The sequence below is a fragment of the Myotis brandtii genome, unplaced genomic scaffold, assembly GCF_000412655.1.
Source record: "Myotis brandtii unplaced genomic scaffold, ASM41265v1 scaffold632, whole genome shotgun sequence".
Lineage (NCBI taxonomy): Eukaryota > Metazoa > Chordata > Mammalia > Chiroptera > Vespertilionidae > Myotis > Myotis brandtii.
Genome location: NW_005370419.1, coordinates 562,221 through 562,798, shown reverse-complemented (window position 1 = coordinate 562,798; position 578 = coordinate 562,221). Strand labels below are relative to the sequence as shown.

General features: G+C 71.3%; 1 long non-coding RNA gene across 1 annotated transcript in view; it reads left to right on the top strand.

Annotated features, from left to right (window-relative positions):
- Positions 1-578, top strand: part of LOC102262444 — a 5,626-nt gene that overhangs the window by 3,649 nt on the left and 1,399 nt on the right. The window lies entirely within an intron of this gene.

The following is a 578-nucleotide window of genomic DNA, read 5'->3' as shown; positions in this document are numbered from 1 at the left end:
GCTGGGAGAGACTGCCCGGAGGCCCAGGCCCTGTTGATTGTGTCCCTGGGGCCACCCGTGTGGCAGCCTGGATCCTGGGGCCCTGAGTAGCGCCCGGCCTGCTGGCCTTCTCAGTCTCCTCACCGCCCAGGCCCCTGGTTCCAGGCACCTGTCCCTCCCACGGCTCCGAGGGGCCCGGGCTGCTCGCACCTGTGCCAGTGGTTCTCCGGTGCCTCCGCCCCATCCTGTCCCGAGAGGCGCTCAGGGCCTCAGGACCAGCCCCTCCTCCGTTTCTCGGGGCTCCCCCTGGAGAACAGAGGCCTGGCCCCCAAAGGGTGGGAGCTGGGGATCCTCAGGCGGCGGGGGCTCTGCTGTCATGGCCCAGAGGCCGGAGTGGGGGCCAGATGGACGGCCTGAGGCTGGGAGTCCCCAGGAGCCAGGAGAGGGTTTCCAGAGGCGGGGAGGTGGCCAGGCAGCCGGTGCCCCCATTATCCTGAGGAGCGGCCACAGGGCCCTGCCCTTCTTCTCGGGCCGCAGCCACAAGGGGGGTGTCCGGGCCACCCTGTCCCAGCCCAGGGCTGCAGGATCTGCAGGCGGTG